Raw genomic sequence first — 21,296 nt, 5'->3', positions numbered from 1 at the left:
GCTACATAAAGAGGAAAAATTAAGAGTTCCATGTGCAGGGCAGGATACTGGATATGTGTTAAAGCTCAACTTAACACATGTTGAGTCGACACTTGTGGGACAAATGTTTAGATCCATGTACCATAAGTTGTTATATGATGCTACAGTAAAATAATGATGTTAGTTCTATAGTTAGTAAAAAGCAGTTCGAAAATGCAACAAGAGTGAATCTGAAATAGTATCGGAGCTCATAGACATACATGTAAGTGTCACATAATATGCAGACAACATGTGTCAGGCGAAGCATTTACCACTGTCCTTCACTGGTGCTCTATATAACTTTATAGATGAAATTGGAGTGGAGGTCACATGTATTAGGACCTTCTCAGGTCTGTTTATAGAAGCCAACAAGTGGATTTAGGTTAAATTCCTGTGTCTGCAAAGGGGTCAGTGAGTTCTGAATCTCAACTCCAAATCAATCAAAAATAAATGAATGAAACAAGACAGACATGCCAGAATCCTTTAAAAGTATCATGTTATATCTTGAAATTATTTACTACAATCACTACTTCCATTGTGCACCCTGCAACAGCCTAATAATGAAGCATCTGCCAAAATAAAACAAGGACGTCTGCTTTACACTGATGCAGCACACTGCTGTCATCTGGAGCCACAATAACAGGGTTTTAACTAATCAACAGGGCCATGATCTGATCCAAGAGTAAGCATGCAGCAGGTTGTTTACGGTGGAGATTTTACTTTCAAAATTATAGACGTGACAGAGTCAAATATTATCACACCATGATTTCACCTTTCCCACTTCAGTCCTGTGAATATGATGATAACAGAAAGCTGACAGTACCGAGTAGGGTTTCTTTTTCTGAGTTTCTTTCCTGCAGAAGAGAATGAAACTGATTGACTGATTGGTGATGAACAGGCTTGTAAAAATGTGAATGACCCAAATAAACACAAGAGGAATTTAGAGGATGTCAAACAAAAACAGAGGGAAAAAAGTAAAAGAGCAGATTTACAGAGGAGCAAAGGAAAAGATCTGAAAATGAGAAAATGCAACACCAGAGAAAAAAGTAAAACTGGAGAGAGTAAAATGAGAAGAGGGGAAATGCAGAAAGAAGGAGCCACATTCTTACCCCAGACTTGCAGTTGACTGACACAGTTGCCGTGGCAACTCAGCGAGGATGCTGTGTGTGCCGCTATAATGCTGAGTCAGGATCAAGTATGCCCTAACTTTGTGTTAGCTGTCTAAAACAACAACAAACTTGTTAAATTCTTTCTGGAGCTGTTTGGAAAGGTGCCTCAAAAATAACAATGTGGCTTTAAAAGAAGAAAATCAAAATCTGTAATTCTGTGAAGATCTAACTGAGATAGATTAACACTAGGCTGTAGTTGTACAGATCAGAAAAAATGACACAAACACTAAAGTCTGTGTGGCTGAATGAGGATTTGAGTGTACCTGCTTGTGTTTTATACTGTCACTCTGACCACAGACACACCCCGGACATCCTTAGGACATGCCCCTTGACACACACTGGTGTGTGTTTGTGTGAGTAGTATATGTGTGGGAGGGGTGAGGCCATTTTTATCCACCTCTTCACCTTTGAACACGCAGTGAAATATAATGTTTAAACATTAGTTATCAAGCACAACAACACACTTCAATTTAGACTAATTCATTCTCTTTCTATGTGTGCACCATGCATGAACACATACATATTTACTCACAAACATGTTACCTATAAATCCTATTCTGTGGTGAAATGCATGCGTGAAAGGATCGGTGCATGCAGGTGCACAATCACATACAGCAAACACGTGTATTCACACATCAGATGTGCCAAAACATCCAGCCATGCTAAACTCTGCCTAGACAAACACAAAATAAAAAAATGTAACATGCCAATGACAGAATGACAGACTGCTGAAGCATAATTTCAGGGCGGAAGTAAAAGATAAAGCGCTGACAGAAAAACCACCAGTAAGAAAAAACAACACAGGGCTGGAGGGCAAGGGGCCAAAAGAGATGAAGAGGAGGAGAGAAGGAAAGGAGGGAGGGAGGGATGGATGGAAAGACGGGAAAGCAGCAGGGAGTGAGATGGCTGAAACTTCATCCTGATAGCAGAATGGTATATATAGAAGCATTTGTTAAAATGCCATTGAAACCAGAGCAAGAGGCTAATTACAAGTCACACACGCGCACTTAGTTATACACTTAAACACACACACGTGCAAGCAGACGGAGCAAAAAAAGAAACATACGATCAATAAAACGACAATGATAGAGCAAGCAGAAACAAAAATGGGACCATGAATTAAATTGCTATTTTTTGGAAAGTGTCAAATAACAAATTGTACCGGGGTTAAAGGATTTGAAGAATGTTGGTTTTTCCTGAAGCCAGCCTGCCTTGACCTCCAGAAGTGCAGTCACTGAAGCAACTACTGAAACCCAGACAGCAGAACACTAATTCACTGAGTGATAATTAGAGCGTGTAACCTGTTTGAAAAGGTCTTTGTATTGATAATAGGCACAAAAGCATCTGCTTACCTGCACGAGGCATATTCAGCGACACACACAGTTAAAGGTGCTTAAAATACAGAATATCCAAACTATCCAACTCCATGACCAATTCAACCAAAAATCCATCATTCACAGCCAGGCAATCAAAGCCAGCACTGTCTGCGTGTGACGCTTTCAAAGACAGTTTGTCTGAGGCTTCCCCCGCAAACCCACTACAAAAGTGGAGCCACACGTGGAACATCCACTGGACCTACAGGCGCATGACCGACCCATGCTTGGACTCATTCACCTACTTCAGTTTGTCAGACAAGTGTACCATGTGCTGCTCCGACCTACAGCAGTGCAGCAACCTCAGTCATCTTTTAAAGTCTGGTGAGAGGTTAAAATTTCTTTGCCTGTAGTATTTGTCTGGATATTAAACCACAGCCAGCAGACTGTTAGCTTAGCATTCCATTGGGGCTCGAAAGTGTTAACATATTGCACCAGTGTAAAATGCGTTTTAACGACACTTCACACCACAAAAACAAAAACATGTGAAAAACGTGTTTTCAAATAGTCAGACAATAAATGGCAGTGACTTTTGACTGATCATTTATCTTAAAATTTGTCAGATAAACCCACATTTTTTATTTCGACTTTATTTCCCCCCCAACACGGTATGCCATGAGGTTTGATGTTGGACTCACCAAGAAGTTGGAGAAGCAAAACCATCCTGATTAAATCTCTGAACAAGCACTAAACTTTGTGTTCTGAGTAATGTTAATTAATGCCAAACTTAAAATTAATGCTTGAGTCCCTGTAAAGTAAAATCTGAACTTTGTCTTAACACACTAGTTATACTGGAATATGAATGCTGTAAACATGTGAAAACAATGACATCTACATGTGACTGAATTTTTTATTTAGACTGTTAGTAAGTTGTTCACCGCTTTCCAGGCTTGGTTTAATTGGGGCAGGGCAAAAATCTGAGCCCATGACATCATCAGTCTTGATTGGGATTTACCCCGCCCCCCAATGCTAAAACTATATATAATCACCGAGCAGTTCATCTCAATACAGTCTGTTGTTAGCTGATGTTACTGCCTTCATTGAAAGTTAGCAGCAAGTTACATGCTGTTTTTATTGTGAAGTTAATTTTCCAAATCTATCAGCCACAGTGGCCTTCAGGAAAGTATCCTAACAGAGAGATTTGTGCCAGAAAACACTAAATCTAATCCCCTACTTCAGATGCCCTGTTCTGGTACAGAGCCAGGCAGCTGCTCTTAGAGCAGAAGTACTTCTTAAATTTGAGAGGATCGTATTTCTTGTGAGTGGGCGTGGCTTCAGGTCATTCAACCGACATGCCCACACCCTCCTAGATCAGATTTTTCTGCCTAAATCTTTGCAGCAGAGGTGTTATGCTCTACACATAACGCAGACATTCAAGTAACCAAGTCGAATATTCAAATAGAGAATAATACGAAGGTTACATGACCTTGAGAATTAAATTGCCATAATTTGTCCACATGTACAGTGCTTAAAAAATGTATTAGACCACCACCCAAAGTAAGGTTTATGCCACAGCTGCCCTAAATTAACAGCATTGGTAATTACCAAAATCATTTTTTATGTTTCTGCAATGGTTAATACACCAATATGTAGAAGCTCTTTCACCGAAATGATATCTTTAATACTAAAATATAATTATTATTGTTATCCGTGAAATTTTCAAACTTACTGATTTACAAAAAAACTGAAAAAAATAGTAAAGCACATTATTATTTCTTGATTAATATGTCAAATTATAGTTATTTACTTGCATTCCTGAGCAGAAAAATTAGCTTTAGTGCTTGAATGTTATGCTTGAATAATTTCTGACTTCTCAGAGAAGCCCAGTGAGCCAGCTCAAATTTGGGTGAATTCAGTTTGAAATCCCTCATTCCTGTTCAAAATGGTAAAACGTGGAGAGCTCACTGAAAATGAAAGAGTCTGCATCAAAGCATTTCATGATGCTGGATGGTCTTTGAGACAAATATCTAATCTAAAAATCTAATAAATTTGTTAAGCACTGTATATTTTTTGTCTAATGTCCTAAACTGGTCATACTCCTGCTCTTTTACCCCCTCTACACCCCAGTGTTCTTCAATCTTGAACTGTCAATCCTGTTTCTGCATCATATTTCTAGCATTTTCACTTCTCAATGACCCTGCTGTATTCAAGCATGTTGTCCATGTGCCTCTGTTTTGGAACAAGAAAAAAGACGCATGTGTGGGCAGAAAGAATAGAGAGTAAGCAAAAATACAGATGGATAGATGACTAGAGCGGAGGAAGAGGAGGGTTTCACAGGATATTAACACTTCTCAGAATATCCCAGCGTATGCAGCAAAGAGGTCAAAGACAGCAACACCCGTGATGCCTTAGTCATTTCATGTGAATGGACAAAAACAACTAGACTGTATGTAGAATTAGAAACAGCTAAAAGAACAGGGAGAGGAGCGTGATGACTTTTCCCAATGTTTAAAACAGTAATTATAAAAAACATTGGAGCTGTTATTTGAAACACCATTATGACAAGTCATGACAACATTACATGACATATCATAACTCTTGTTTAGGCCAGGGGCCCTAAAAATAGAGGTAATAAAGAAGTAATAGCAAGTCATGACAAAAACAGGAACATTATTCTGTTTGGTCGTGGTTTGGGGCAAAGACCGAAATCGCAGTTAATGTGTTTGAGGAGCTTTTTCTGGCCCCTTGATGTCATGCAACAGCTGAGCTGAGAAATCCCACTGGATGAAGCTGTGAAGGAAGGAAGGAACCACAAAAGAGGAAACATAAGAATGAGTGGAACTCCTGGCCTTTGAGTTTGAGGTGACTGGGCAGCAGGAGATGCTGGTCATGTTGCCATGTTATTGGTTTTTTTTAACAATGAGATGTGTTTGTCCAATACACAGGCTTCTGGTCAGACATGAGACTGTGTTTGATTTCAATGCCACAATGTGTTTAAGGCACAAAAATACACTGTCATGGTTACAGGTCTTCTAGTACACATCTGAGAATAGATTTTATCATACAACACAAAATATTTAGTCACTTGTTGCATTTTTAATATTGAATATCTGCCGATACCGAGTCCTGATCCGATATTCACAATTACTTAAAGTTTCAATTGTATTTGTTTACAAAAATAACTGAAGTAAACAGAATAACTACTAGATGTCTCAAACATATTCCATTTAACTAACTACAGCCAACACTGTTGTAAAAAACAAAATCACATTTCTTCTCAAAATGGTGTTAGCTCTGTTTCACTTTAATAATCTGTCAATAAATAAAGTTACATATTAACTTGATTGCATTATTCACAACAAAAACTGAAGTTAAAACAGTTTACCTTTAATGGGATCAAAAACATATGAATCATTCAGATTCAAAACAACAATTCCTATTCAAATATAGCAACTGACTAAAATGTGACTAAAACTAAAATACATTTCATTTAAAGACTCAAATTAAAAAATGCTGCCAAAATTAACAAAGTATAGATGGGCAGAGATTCACCAATCTGTCAAAACTGTATCTTAAAATTGTGGAACAATTTCAGAAAAATGTTCCACAATGTTGAATTGTGAAGACTTTGAATATCCCACCATCTACAGCACATAATATCAAAGGACTTAAAGAATCTGGAGAAATCTCTGTGAGAAAGGGACAAGGCTGATTAGGCCCTCATGGGCCACTGCATTAAACACAGGTATGATTCTCTACTGGAGTTCACTGCATGGGCTCAGGAAAACTTCCATAAATCATTGTCTGTAAACACAGTTGACCGTGCCATCCACAAATGACACTTAAAGCTGTATCATGCACAGAAAAAGTCATAGATCAACCTGATCTAGAAATGCCACCGCTCTCTCTGGGTCAAAGCTCATTTAAAATGGACTGTGGCTATATGGAAAACTGTTCTGTGGTCAGGTTATTCAAAATTTGAAATCCTTTTTAGAATAAATCAGATACACAAGTTTTACTTTCAATCCAAAGCACATTATCATTCTGAGTCCTTTTCAGTAGCACTACTGATATCTGTTTTTTAAAAGAAAAGATTGAAGACAACCATTTTTTAGCAAAAGTATACCAGAGAAAGAATCTCTGTTGTTAAACCCAAAGTATAGTTTCACATTTGCATCGATACAGGGTGTTTTGTAAGGACAGTCAAGATTCGCTGTTTCTTATAGTCTCGAGCAGTATTACTACTCACACAGGATTACCTGTTGACCTCTGATAATTCAAAAATTACCCAGTGATGTCAGTGATTGGTGTGGTGCGGTGCATTCACACTGGGATAAACAAAGTCACTGTAAACAAATTGGCTGGCATTTCTAAAGGGAAGCATGAAGCTGCTGCATGGCATGATTTTCTATTTCTAAATGCCATTCAAAAATTCAATGTAGTGCCCATCGTGTTTTGCAGCTGACACTTCTTCATACATCCAACACACAATACTGTTAAACAGAGTTTCCAAAAGGTGTGTGCCAAAGTGTTTTTTTTCTCTTTCTTAATTTTAAAAAAAAATTTAGTCCTTGATCAATAAATGGGTGAGCAATCTCCCTGGGTCTCTGATTATGCATCAAGGTTGCGGAATGTCTAGCTGATTAAAACACGTGTGAGCCACGGGCAGTGCATCTGTGTCGGCGTCTATTAACTGGATTGTGAAGAGTTTTGGTTCTACACTGCCCTGAAGAGCTTTGAAACCCTGTAGTGGGACCCTGATGGAGCCTGTGATAAACTGAAGAAGGCGTCCTCTCTCGCTGTGGGCCTCCACCACCTGCCAGAACCACCGCACCACCTTGCTCTCACTTGTGCAGTACCTCAGGCAGGTGTTCATCTTCCAGTCTGCCAGATCGATCTTCCCCAGACCACAGATGATGAGCTCGAGTTCTCTGTGGTCCAAATTTTCAAGATGCTGAGGGATTAATTCGTTGAAACCCTTTTGTAGGGCCTAAAACTGGGCTTCAACCCCTTGTTCAACCTCCAGTTCCCATAAAGTCTGACATATTCTTCCTTGTTCTCTTCTGTGACGGGGATGTTGCTGCCGTTAGGTTTGAGTTCATGCTGCAAGACCTTCCCAAAGGTGTTGTGATCCACACAAAATGTGTGATCAAGAACAGAATGTCATTCTCTAGTATCCAGATGAGACTCCTGTGCAGCTCAGGGTCGGTGGTCTTGAGGTCATTGAGCTGAATGGGTTTGCTGAGCAGCTGGTTTTAAAATGGCTGCATGAAGCTTCCGTTGTTGTAGTAACCATGAAAAACTGCCAGGCCTATCACCCGGCCCAGGAAGCTGAAATACGACAGGTAGTCAGGGTTAATGGAGGAGTTCGGGTATAATTGTTGTTAGCAGACTACTGGAACAGCCCGTTACATGGGTTCAACATTCCTGACACAGCAGGTACAGCCATTCCCTGGCCACAGCACCATAGTCAACACCCTCCTCTCCCTTGAAATTCACGTTCAAATCCTTCTTCAGGTTTCTGGTCTCATCCTCGTTATTTGTTGATATAAGTCCTGGAAGAGCTCCTCTCGAGACACTGCGAGGTACAGCGTCCTGTCCTTGACTGCTGCAGGGACAGCTCATGTCAGAGCAGATTCAGCTTATGTGCCATGTCTCTCTTATACTGTATATCTCCTTCTCCTCCATTCCCCACCTCCCGGCATGCCACATCCATATGGGCGGCTTGGGCAGATTCCCTCGCTTGGGATTGTTGACCTCCCTCCAGCAGGTCAGGTGGTTGGTGCGTATTAAGTCTGTTCTGGGGGTCGTCTCTGTGCCCTTGTGAGTCCTGTTCTCTGACTGGTGGGTCTTCACTGGGCCCATTGTTTTCCAACAGTCCTCTGCGGTTCACCATAAGGGCTCTGCTGCCAATGTGGTCTTGCGTTTGTAACATCACTACAATCTGCCCCCGCACCACACCCCTGTCTAAAGGGTTCAGAGATCGATACAAAGATCGAGACACTCGTATCCAGTGTCTTTTAGCCTGCTGATGTCATTGGACAGAAGTCGTACGGAGCCCAGGAAGGCTGCCCCTGGTCGTTTATGGATCTTCTTGTTGTTCCATACACTGATGGTGATAGATTCTGTTTCTCTAATGCAAAGTTCATTGTGGTGATTCCATTTGGGGTTCAGTGTGCTCTTGATTGTGTCTGTCCAGTAGCATTCACCTGAAGCTTCCACTACAACCTTGGCAAATGGATCTGGCCGACTAAAAAAGTCTCTTTTTGCGAGGTTCCTAGCACATAATACTGTCAGATGTATTGTGATGCTAGACCTGTTCCTTTGAATCTCGGGATTCAGCATCACATCGGGAAAATGGGGAAAGTCTCCCAAAATCATAGTTTCAATATAGATACAAAGAACTTAAAGTTTAAAAAAAAAAATGTGGTTTTTTTTTGTTTAAAATGTCTTATTTCTTTGCAAATTCCAGCACATGCTCAATATCCCAACAATGAGTGTCCTGGTTGAGTGTTTGTGAACAGCCTCAAATTTAACTGTTATAGATACTATGCATTGGATGTTGACTTGATGTTGCTTTGATGATGCACTGACTTTAATGTTGAGTTCTTAAATGTTAGCCCTACCATTATAATGTGGACAAACATTCCACAGAGGACAACACTTTGCTAGGCCCCGCCCCCCTTTTTACTGTCATTGTGTAGTAATGTAAACATTCCACACAGCACAACACTTTGCTAGGCCCCGCCCCCCTTTTACTGTTGTTGTGTAGTAATGTAAACAAACATTCCACACAGCACAACACTTTGCTAGGCCCGCCCCCATTTGTTGCTTCACTTGCTTCCCTTATTTCAATATCTCAGTGATGAGAACAAAAATGATCTTATTTGCTCAAATTAACTTTGAAAGACTATTCTTAAATCCTGGAGTTTAAGCCAAGCCACATCAGATCCCTGTCTTTTTAATTACTTAGTTTATTAAGACACATACAAAATCCGACCACTGGGTTCTGGAAATGTTTCACCAATTCTAAAAAAGATGGCAGTAGGATTATTATGTTGCTCTTACCAAGCAAAAATTACAAGGAAATTCATTTAAGTAAACCATAAGCAAGGTTTTTAGAGATTTTTATCAGCTTTGGCATTGACCCCAGTTATGCTTGTGTTTATGCATATTGCTGTAAATGTCACTAAATACTCTGGTGAGATTCACAAATGGCTGATGAAACATTTCATAAGCAACACAAGGCATAGATTTTCCTTCCCATCGTTAGCTAAAAAGGCTTTTAAAAAGAATTCAACCACCAAGTTCTCATGCTGATAATGGCTACCTATTACAGCCACTAGGTCACATCACGTGTTCATCCTTGGGGAAGACCTGGCTGTGTTGCACATGCAATTATGTTACGGCCCATGGAGTGAAATACAATAGGAAAGGACTAGGACAGCAAAAAAAGGTTTAAGGTAATTATACTCCATTGTCCTTCAGACATTTCAAGGACTGAGAGATAATATGCACGTGTACAACAACGACGTGATTGGGACAACCATACCCTCTGTTTGACTAAATGGAGGTGCCCATTATCGCCAAAGAAAGGCTGATTTTCACTAACACTTTCTACGTTAGTGCTCAGGTAATGTCTCATTACAAGAAGTGAGTCTGATAGGTGGGCAGGTATGGCCTCTTTACTAAAGTCTGAGGAAGTATTCTTCTCACTGTCTCTTTAGGCCCCTCATTCTCTTTGTCCTTGAGTTGATGCCATACGTCATGGTTTCCAGTGGAACTAAACACCTGAAGAAATCCAACAGGCCTCTCTTGTGTCTGCACTGCACCGGCTGTCAGATATCACAGAGTTAAAAGGAGAAAGGTTGAATTCACGAGGGAGAGATGTTGACAGGAAGAACTTATTCAAGATGTTGCCAGGGAAATACTAGTGCAGCGACTGAAGATCCCACAGTACAGCAGGGTACAGCCAGCTTTCTTGAACCCAGGGGTGCCAGTGAAAAAGGTGGTGATATGACAGAAAAGTGACAAAGGTAAAACTCTTAAGTTATCCCAAAATCTCAGTGAAGAATATTTTTAAGTTTATTTTCAATAGTTAAAACATGCATAACTGCCTATTATAAAAAAAAAAACAACCTTCATCACTGAAAGTGTTTTCAACAAGGACACTTTTCCATAGTTACTCAGACCAAACCAAAGCCAACCACAAACCAACTCCGTCTACCAAAAAATCCAACAAATCTTTCATAGTTTAAGGGTTTTAGGTAAGAGACCGTGGTGCAATCTGAGTTGTGGAACTGTGTGAGAGTAGGTGTTTTTAGTGTGCTATTTTCCCTTACATCACTAGCATCATTAACTGTGGATGCAAATCTACTTCTCATGTTCCAGCAACACTTTAACCCCTTAAAGCCTGTTGTATCATATTTGATACTTTCATGATACCTCTATCTAATCAATAAATTGATTTAAAGAAAACTTCTGAATACAATCTGATAAATGATAAAAAATGCCATCAAGTGGATCATCAGTTACCAAAAATATCTAATGTATCAAATGAGATACAAAAAATATATGTTTAATTTGATGGAAATTTGAATTCTTTTTTATTTCAGTGGAAAGTGAAATAAACATTTCAGTTCCAAAAAATGAGAGATTTCTGGCTATAATTTGTGTTTTCAGGCTTTAACGGGTTAAATTCTAATTTACAACCAACACACACACTTCCTCTACATAAAGTCAGACCACACACATACTATAATCATAAAATTCTTGTTTCATTCACACAAACATTAGTATGAAGTGTGAAAACAACTCTTCCAACGTGGTAATCTCTATTTGACGAACAAATACAGAGGATAGAGTTAATTACTGTGTTAGTCTGTGGAATAATCTACTCAACTACTTACAACACTGAACACAAGAAAGGAAAACATGTTTTCTTTTCTTATTCAAACTGATTTTATCAATGCAAAAGTGCTTTTATTCTAATTCTGATTCAGTTGAACTGCTGAGAAACATTTAATGTGAGGCTAAAACTGCAGTTCCTCTTTGAGTCTTAGCTAAATGAAGTGTTGTGTATTTCAGTATTGCAGTTTCAGAGAGTACTAGGCAGTAGTGAAAAAACACTGATTAGCTAGTGTTAGACAACTGCTAGCATTTAACCACCTCTTGCCTTATCCTGACATGCTGATAGACTATTTCACATTACCATGGCATAGGACAGGCCTATTCAATCAGAGGCCTGGGAGCCACATGCAGCCCAGAACCAACCCCTAAGTAGCCTAGCCTGTGGTCCTGCCAGAGAAGCAGAGGGCAACCTGTTTTGCAAGTTTTCATATATTCCCACAGTATTTCAGACCTTGAATGCAACACTCTGCGTAGCCTAACAACAGTCTATCTCCAATGCACTATGTGTTTTGAAGCATGGCAAGCGATGCTGACAGAAGTAGCCCCAAAATACCGAGTATAAAACATGCCCTTTTCAACTGTAGCTACAATATGCCTGAGTAAAATGTGACCAAAATTATTATTAACAGAACTTCATTTTATTTTATCATTCTATTTATTTCATTTTTATTCAGTTGAAAAAAAAAAAACATTTCTACTACATCATGTTCTGTTCAAATACAGCTCTGTTGCCATTTTTTATGCACTTTTTGATGTGCTTTTGTCATGTTGCCAAATATAAAAAGGAGATTATGAATAAAAAGTGCATATTTTTCATCAAATTGATCTGTATTGGTTCAAATTTGACATCACCAGCTGCTTACTGGGTGCCGAACATGTCCGGCATGGCTACATTTCTTGATTTTAAAAATTTGGCCCAGTTAAATTTGTAATTGAATAGCCTCGGCATAGGATATATATTTCACATTTATGTAGGAAACAGCCCATAGACAGTGTTTGGGGAGGGCAGAAACTTGAAAAAAAAAAATCCTGAGAGGGTGACTCAATGAATACTTTGTTACATTTATTACAGGCTAATCAGAGCCACAAGTATATTACATAGAGGGCATGCTTAGCCCAAGGGAATAAACTATATTATAATTAAGTGGCTCTATATATATGGAGCCAGATGGTAAATCGAACTCTTGCCGATGCTAATAGGGAGAAAAGCGAAAACATCTTTTTCACAGAGAAGAGCAGTCAGTGTGGTTATTTGCTCTACTTTTAATAAAGGAATGTCATCAGGTTCTAACAAAACCAATAATGTATTCACTGGCCACCACTGACTAGAGGCTTGCAGCTGTACTTGTTCTCCTCAAATGTCACTGATTGGTTCGATCATTCTAGCTTGACCAGATGACTGTCTTATATATCCATTGAATGGGATACATTTCACATTAATCTTAGAAACCAGCAATACAAAGTGGTTGGGAGACCAGAACATTTCAGAAAATTCTCTGAAGCTGATTGGACAAATGTTCTGTCTGTCACATTCAATACAGGCCAATCAGAGCAACGAGACATAATGAGGTAGCAGGCATGAACAGCTCCTGTGAGTGACATTACCTCGGCAAGCAGTGGAGTTAGGTGGATAAAACTCATGCCAAGGCAGGTCAGAACATGGGAGAAGTGCAGAAACATCTTCTTCACCAGGGAAGGCTTACAGTGTAGTTCTTTGCTGTGCTTTTAACAAAGAACCACTCACGCCAAGGGTCTCATGTGTAGCTCTTAGCCTTAACCTATCCTTAATCTGAAAACGACACCAGAACCCCTTTAAGCTGTCATTTTTATACTAGTGTTACACTTGATTTCCTGACAGCTAGGCTAGTTTGTTCCATCACTAATGTGCAGCTGCTAACTGACTCCAAGCTTTAGTTTCATATCAAACAAACAGACATATGAGTGGTTGCATTTCCTTTTTTCCCACATGTAATGACCAAATACAAGTGCTACTTAAATGGACGCCTGGGTCAGTGAGTCCAAAGAGAGATGGTCCCGTTTGGGAGAAGTGGAGGTCAGAGCAAGTGAACGCTGGGAACAAGCAGACCTCTGGGAATGTTAAACAACTCCATATGTGCATTCAATCTAGGCCTACTGTAAAAAATCTGACATATGTGAGAGCAGTACAAGATAAGCAAGAAACCAGGATTTTGCAACTCCGTGTTCGCTGCCAACATGCAAAGCCGACCACAAACACGCACACTCACATCCACATATACTTAGGGATCTAAATATGCTGTGTTTGAGTGGTATTAAATAACTCTATAAAAGTGCTGCTACAGACAAGAGCTTCAATTTCCAGCTTTGTTGGCAACATTGTCATTACTCAGCGGTTGTTTTGTAACGGGGCATGTCTGTAGCACTCCTCACATGAGGGACAGTGTGGATCCTCTCCAAAACATGGCACACACACAGTAACACACACACAGCTGCGCTCTTGACTTATCCAACAGAAATCACAAAGAAATCGACCCAGACATGCTGCTGTGGGATTTAGTTTGGCAACTTAAAGCAAGCGATTGGTTACTGGCGAGTTGAGCGAGCAGATTGCAGGTTTCTTTGCCGATATGCTTTCCTCCCTCATGTGGTGGTAGCAAAAGTCTGCATTTTTTCTTTCTTTTTTTTAAATTTTTATTTTTAAGACTTTGTCATTAAACAGTCAACAGAGGGGAGCGACCGGGCAGATGTAGGAGACACGAGGTCATGAACTTAGACCAGCAGAGAGCTTGTCTGTCTGCTTTGTCCTCAGTGAAGCAAATGATAAGAAATGTGTGAGAAACACCTCAGCACAGGTATAATCAGGGTAAGAATAACAGAGGTTATTTAAGTCTAGGATGTAAATAATGTTATGAACTTCTTAATGTATAGGAATTTTAAGTATTAAGTATTCAGAAAACAATTTTATAGGTTGTATTATCATATTTCCTTTTTAAACACAGTAAAACAAATCACTGTAAGATAAGTTAGTTTGATCAATGAAACCACTTTCATAGCTCAGTATTTTATTAGTGATCATTTACTGGTATGTTAATTCTCTAGTGTGACATATGGGCAACTGGGCATATCCTATAGCAAGCCATAATATGGGCATTTTCTATAAACATAGAAAATTCATGGAAAATTTTCTAGGTATACACAGTAAAACAGGTGTGATTTTTGGTCAGTTTTTAATATTAATACAAGCTCTATTTCTTCCTAAAGTCATTTAGACATTTAATGTTTCAGATGTTTTTAACATTTTCAGCTTGAATTAGTGAGAAAATAAGTGGTATAAACAAACAGTGAAATATACAGGGCTCCACACTGCCCCTAAATGGTCGCATTTTGCCCCTAAAATTTGAGACAGTGCGAGTCTATTTTTCATCTACTCTCGCATGTGCGACCAGTAAATTTGCCGATATTTTTTATTATTAAATATTTTTGGTTGCTGACAAACTTCTGCTCCACACTTCAGCCCAGTTGTTGGCGATAATGCACAAATGAGCTGGTTTGCCAACCGACATTAACTTCAAAAGAAGAAGAAAGAAGACGAACACCAAAGAAGAAGGCAGGCCAATGTGTGTGAGAGCAGGGGGGGGGTCAAATGACCACTGTGTTTGGCTAATGTGTAAAAAGAGGCGAGTCTTGGGGTTATCGCACGAATCTACAGGCTTCACATAACTCTTGTACACAATGAACAATGGTGACCCTCTAAAACTAGTGTGCCAAAGGAGACAAATCCTGATAATGAGTCCGACTCGTTTTGTGAGGAAACGGTGATGGCGAAAAATGGCAGGAACTTCTGTTTCCGGGATGAGTGGCTGCTTGAGTTCACCTGGCTGAGGTATTTCAGGGAGACGAATTCAATGAACTGCAAATTCTGCTGTCGATACCCACAAAATGCGGGGAACACGAAATTTGTTGATAATACTGGCACTACACAATTAAAACACAATACTTTGAGGAAACACAATGCCAGTCTGAAACATAAAATATGCCGTGACCTGTGTAATTAAAGTGCAACTCCATAGTAATTCAGTGAAAATGAGAGGAAATGTGAATATTTACTTTGCAAGTTGATTTGCACTGTGTGCCCCTAAATTTTCTGCTTGCGCCCCTAAAATTTTAAGTGAGGGGCCACTGTGCTCCTAGCAAGAATAGTTAGTCTGGAGCCCTGATATATGTGATTTTAGTCAGTTTTACAACATTGTAACAGTTTTATTATACTTAAATCGCATAAATCAGTTCTTATTTTTATTATTTTCAGAATCTAATGGCAGCATTACCATGGAAGGGCAGAATCTTCAAAAATAATCTTGGAGGATGACGGGACTTATGTTCTCTCTGTTCGTTCATTATGGGCCATTCAGAGCAACTTAACATATGATGCAGTAGGCCTCATACATGCATGCGCAGCCCCAATGTGTAAACTACATAACCTGAGCTCAAAAAGCAGCCACTACAGTTGTCCACTCTCAGTGGAGCCATGGAGACTCAAACTCATGCTGAAGCTGGTCAGGAGAAGAGCAAAAACATCTTTCTTGCCAAGAAAAGCTATCAACGCAGTACTTTGTTCTTCTTAAAGTGAAGAAATTTGGTCCTGTTCTGTTAAATTGCCGCTAAAGTTACATCCGAGCTAATGACTTCACAGGCAGCAGCCATTGTTTACTGCCTTGCATTACAACTAAAGCACACCTGTAGCTACCACCTCATTCTCCTCAAATGATGCTGATTGGTCTGTACATTCTCAGACCAGGCAAAATTTTATCAGATAAGAGTTTTGCCTAATGAATCTGCCTGATAACAGATATGGAATCTGGCTGATCAACTGGCTTTGCAGAGTTAATTTAAACCATCCCTTATAATTAAAATGGTATGATAATTTGCAGATTAATTAGTAGTGAAAATAGTTTCTATTTGAAGCCCTGCACACTTAAATAAGGTGCAAAACAATGCTGAATATAAAACTTCAAGTGTACTAAATTACTCGAGGCCACAATAACTCCATTGTTTTAAAAGCGTAGGTCTCTGGATAATTTATTACATGTGCGTAGTTTTTATTTCCAAAGCACCTTTTCTGGTAAAACACAATTCACCTGAAAACAATAGAAAGGGTTAAATATGACACCATGGCATGCTTGACCTTTGTAATCTACAGCTACAAAAGAGCTGAGAATTCCAGGATGTGACTGTTTCCAACGTCCTGAGACTCGACAAAATGAACTTAGGCTGAACCCATCTCCTATTAATGAGGAGAATGTATGGTATACCTCTTTATGATGTTTTTACTCCCTTAGAAAACAGACTAAATCATCAGTGTGTATGTGCAAACTGCTAAATGTAAGTAGGAGTCAGTAAGAGAGCATGTGTGCCAACATCCTCCACATTTTTGCCCAGCCAGGTTCCCCCTCTAATTATCTGATGCACCATCAGTGCTGCGCGCTGAGCGCTAGTCTGCTTAGATGTAGATCTGTGGTCACTGCAGTGGGAATTTCTTTGGCACAGACACTGAGCAGGAAGGCTGGCCGACACGAGAATGGAAGACCATCTGGAGATCTTCCCAACCACTCTGGTTGAACGGATGGAGAGACAGATGATTGGATTGCTGGCCTTATTAAAGCCTGGCGTTGTCTTTAACTTCTGCATATGGTCAAACAGTTTTGTCAGTTTTTTATGTTACACTAATAATCCTTGAATGTAAGTTTGTTATCAGCTTGGAGCTGGGCCATTCACACCTGGATGATCCTGTCATTGGATTTGACTATGCACATTTCTCTTTAAGTCCATCTCATTTACCTCTCTCCTTCTCTGCTAATGGATACATGCAGGGTACAGTAAATGTTGGGTGGAGAAGAGTTTATAATGGGGGTTAAATTCGGCGCAAAATAAATCCACAGCTCAAGACACAACCATCTATTAAGGCATTTGTGTGTGTGTAGGTGTGCAATGCATGTGTGGTATAATTACAGACATCAGTCTGAGTGCTGTTAACATGATTTGAGCAAACAATGTGACAAAATGTGCCTCTTGGCCAAAATAGTTACATCATCAACATTTTACTTGACAATCTAAAAACACAGTGACAATTTAGAACACATAAAACCCATTTTGTCTTGTTACATTACTATTACACTGTATATTTGAATGTTTTGATCAAGGAAGACTACACATATGTATTATATAACACAAACAGATGTTTTCAAGAGCATTTTGTAGCTGGCTAAACCAGTTTACAGCCCTGTTGGGCAAGTGTTGAATGCACATACACAAACTCCATAATGCAAGGTAGACTTCTGAGTTTATTATAAGGCCTCTAACACCTTATTTCCTCCTAAATATGAGTAAAGGAAATTGACTTTTGTAGGTATCGTCAGGTCTGTGTAGTTTTTTAACTAGAGATATCAACAAGCTGTTAGAGGGTTGAAAATGAAGTAAAATCTGCAAGAATGAACAGTTATTTTGACTCATCTTTCCGTGACAGCTATTAAAATGCAAGAGTCCCCAGCAGTTTTTAGACTTTTGGATCAAATCTTGTCTCTGCTCTGCTTCACCTCACCTCTTATGTGATTTTAATTTGATCAAATGTTCTTTGACTTAAAGAGACACTCAAATCGCCCCACCTTACCGATCACACATACCTGTACTAACACTCATGCTCCTATTCCCACAAGAAGGTGTGAAAGTTCCTGATGGGAAGCAGGAATTGGCAGGACTGCAGCTTTGTCTTCTCGTAAATCTAGAAAGATTTTGTATGCTATGTCGATTCCTTTAATTACCTGTTTCATGCCAGGATGGTATAAACTCTTCAATTCTGTGAAGTCCTTCATCTTTGTAATATTAGGAATAAGTCAATGAAGCTGTAACATGGCCCTCTTCTGGTGGAAGTGTGTGTGCATATGCATGTGTGTAAAAACGTGTCCGAGAGAAAGCCTCGTTTTGATGAAAGCGTGCAGGAATTTGGCCACAGACAATAGAAGCCATCTGCCAAAAACGACAGTCTCATCTTGGCTCTCCTGTGAGTGACTGTGTCTGGGGGATGCCAACCCTCACTCCACAGAGTGGGGGCTTCTTCTGCAGCAGTACATCCTGCCAACACCACAGCACAGTGGTGTGATTTTGTAGTTACTTCATATTCTTACTTTTTATCCAGCTATATATTACATTTAAAACTGGGCATACATTAATTTTCTTCTCTTGATGTAATACAGCATGCTTTGGCAGTCAGGGATGGTTTTTATCATCCTTATTTTAAATTTTCATAAACTGAACTGATAAGGTTAGTCTGTTTAATAGATGGTGTCTACACATTATTGAAATAAAGCAGAGCCAGCACTTCATTAAAACGCGAGTAGGAGGATCACACTACCCATGAGGTCATCACGTATACCCATGACATTCCGTCAGGCACGCGCTCTCACACAGTCAGTTAGCATCTCAGTGGTTCCCCCAGTTATTTTAAAATGATTACATTAATCTAGTACCTCGTACCAACATGCCTATGACAGGAGTAAAAGCATAAGCCCATAAAATACGAAAAACAAAGGCAAGGACACCGCACAAAAACGTTTTGGTTAACTTTGAGACGCTTCATGAACATTACAGAGAAAAGCAAACCCTAAAACAACAGATAGAGCTAAGAAACAAATTATCAACCTGGTCCATTTGTTTAGTTAGAATCCCTGCAGACTTGGGACAGAAACCCCAAATGAAGCACTCCGGGGTCCCGTTCCCCCTGAAATTCTACTTATCTATATGAGCTGTACCATTTTCCTCGAGGCAGACAAATGTCGATTTACATATGAAGATGTCATTTTACCGCCGTGCGTAAAAGTGGTCACGACGGTCGGACAGGCTTTGTGGCGAGAAAACTCCTGCACGAGCCGGCAGACTGCCGAGACTAAACTACCGGCTACAGCAGCCACTCACACTCTTACTACGGGGTGAAAAAAGTTCTTCGGCTTACCGGTTTGGTGAATAAATGGGGTTGAAATCAGTGTTCAGAGACGAGTATCATCAGTAGAGGACAGAGCTGGTAGGTGAGATGAAAAAACGTCTGAGTAAGAAAGAAAACCACAAAGCCGGTTGAAGCGAGGTCCCACTTTCTGACTCTGGCTCCTCTTGGCGAGTGAAAAAAAAAGACATAAACACTGAGCTGGCTCTGTGAGCTCACTCTGCGTCAGAGCTGCAAGCTGAAACTCCTGTCAGCGTATGTGCGCGCGAGTGTGCGCGTGCGAGTACGTAAACCCCCTCTGTCGGCCGGTTTCTCGGCAGACTTCTACTCAGCCTCGTGATGCATACATGACTGACGTTATAAGAGTCACTGCATTAAGAATGAAACTGGACTAAACAAAATGAGATAGAATGGGCTACAATGAAATAAAACAAAACAAAATGACCCAGTATAATACAAAACAATGTTTTGGAACATAATATAATAGGATATAATTATAATAGCTTATCAAAATGATAAACTTACTATTTTGAACTTAAAGCTCCAGTGAAAAGCTTATTTTCTATGTGTTTATTTTGGCAGTCTGCTTGAAAAAGCAGGACCTCTTATTGCTTCGCTGATTTTGTCCAGTACATATGCAAGTATTATTTCTAAAGCTACATTTAAAGGTACAGTGTGTAAAAATGGGACTATCAACATCTAACAGTCAGTTCTGGAGTGTGATGCTCATTACTCTGGTGATAACTGTGGAAACCAGTGAAGTTTAAAAATCAATACATGCTTAACTGTTATTTGGTTCCTTCTATGGTGCCATAGAAAAAGGCAAAATGCAAAAATCCAAGATGGCAGCTTCCTTGGAGGGGACCCTCCCTATGTATGAATAAAAGGCTTATTCTGAGTTAATTTAAAACATAAATTTAAAAAATGTGTTATCAGATGTCAACACTAATTTAGATCAATCTACTTATAAATGTCATGTTTCATTTTAACCAAGCTTGTTTTGCTAAATGCTAATAGGCTAAATATTACACACTGCACCTTCAAAGCAAACATTTTTTACTTTCATTTAATGGCAAAAATTTTACTCATCCAGAATTTCCTCCATGGAAGAGATAAAACAAATCTAAGGGACGTTTTTTGAGCATAATTTAATATTGGTTTTTAAATCACTGTGTAGCTAGTAGCTTACTCAGAATTTGAGTACTAATACTCAATATTTGCCCGCCAGTGTGCAACTGTGTCTTACTGGTAGAGCAAAAAGTGTTACTCATCTTCCTGGTAAGGCCAAAAAAGTCTACCAGTTCTACTAATAGATTTAAAAATGTCCACTTGTACTACTAGTACACTTTTTGCTTTACTAGAAAAGCCTAGTCCTGTATTAGTTGGCCAAATATGAGTACAAGTAGTGCTATACAATGGTTGATATCACCGATATGAAATATATGCTCAAATGCCTTTCCATATAAGTCTGTTCCTGCACCATGCTGATGCTTGCATGATCTGACACCTAGGCAACCTACCCCATAGCATGAGTTTCAGCCATTGGAAATAAAAATATAGATAATGTCTCTTTATGCTGATGATCTTTTTTCTTTTTTAGCTCATACTGAGGTATCAAAAGTAACTTCAGTTTGTTTAATACCCATTTAACAAATCCTCATGGGAGCTTTAAATCAAAGTTTTGCCCAATAATTTATTCAGTGATTCCTGTAGTTTGTATTTGAAGTGTTCACCTTATCCAACATGTTTCAAAGTTTTGAAAGTATTTCAAAAAATGTTGACACTTTTCTATCATCCAGTTAAGGATTTTTTTAACCTCAGAAGTTTTAAGTTCATTATATTAAAACAAAATTTCATAATAGTGTTTCATTGTCAGTCGTGCTGCTTCTGTACTCCCAGTTTATTATGTGTCAAACT

At 39.3% G+C, this 21,296-nt stretch overlaps 1 protein-coding gene and 1 pseudogene across 1 annotated transcript in view; both read right to left on the bottom strand.

The window, feature by feature from the left end:
* relt (RELT TNF receptor) overlaps window positions 1-19,527 on the bottom strand; it is a 33,483-nt gene extending 13,956 nt beyond the window's left edge. Inside the window, exon 1 of the mRNA XM_041813141.1 lies at window positions 19,392-19,527. The gene's annotated coding sequence lies outside the window, so the exon portion shown is untranslated. The remainder of the gene's footprint in view (window positions 1-19,391) is intronic.
* On the bottom strand, window positions 7,119-8,845 carry LOC121516643 (annotated as a pseudogene).
* Window positions 19,528-21,296: the final 1,769 nt, after the last annotated feature.

Source organism: Cheilinus undulatus, linkage group 2, assembly GCF_018320785.1.
Source record: "Cheilinus undulatus linkage group 2, ASM1832078v1, whole genome shotgun sequence".
Classification (NCBI taxonomy): Eukaryota; Metazoa; Chordata; class Actinopteri; order Labriformes; family Labridae; genus Cheilinus; species Cheilinus undulatus.
The sequence above is the reverse complement of the archived record's forward strand: the minus strand, read 5'-3'. Positions and strand labels throughout refer to the sequence as shown.